The 558-nt window shown below is 33.5% G+C and overlaps 1 non-coding gene across 1 annotated transcript; it reads right to left on the reverse strand.

Annotated features, from left to right (window-relative positions):
* Positions 1-258: 258 nt before the first annotated feature.
* TRNAI-UAU (transfer RNA isoleucine (anticodon UAU)) lies at positions 259-351 on the reverse strand. Its single transcript is given in 2 exon segments — positions 259-294; positions 314-351. It is a non-coding gene; the product is annotated as a tRNA-Ile (tRNA).
* Between the last annotated feature and the right edge of the window lie 207 nt (positions 352-558).

The raw sequence follows: 558 nt of genomic DNA on the forward strand, positions 1-558 counted from the left end.
TATATTGCAGAAAATCAATTTGATGCAACTGCTTTACCAACAGTATGTTAATCTTTTCCATTGCTGTTTTGTTGGCTGACTGAAGGAAGATATGCAGTGCATTTGAAGCAAAGCAGATGTGTGCTAACAACTTAAATACATAATCATGTTTGTGGTTTTTCTTTCTTTCTTCCATCCTTTGTAATGTCATATTTTGTAATAAATATTAAGGTAGCTGACTATTGACATAAGAAAAAGAAAAAAAACAGTAAACAAAGCTGCTCCAGGTGAGGCTTGAACTCACAACCTCAGCATTGCTCAACAGATACTGTCTTATAAGTACTGCGTGCTGACCAATTGCGCCACTGGAGCACTTAACAACAGCTGTTGGTTATGCTAGATGTAGATTTTTTTCAATACAATCCGTACAGTCATAAGAATTGAAAAATAAAATAATTTTTGTTGATGAATGATGAGCAACAAATGAACGTGCATGCCAGATGACACTTGAATAAGCTGTCCACGGTGATAGAATTTTTTTTTAAAAACAACAACAATGTTATCATAATAAATGTAATT

Source organism: Pseudophryne corroboree, chromosome 4 (genome assembly GCF_028390025.1).
Source record: "Pseudophryne corroboree isolate aPseCor3 chromosome 4, aPseCor3.hap2, whole genome shotgun sequence".
NCBI lineage: Eukaryota > Metazoa > Chordata > Amphibia > Anura > Myobatrachidae > Pseudophryne > Pseudophryne corroboree.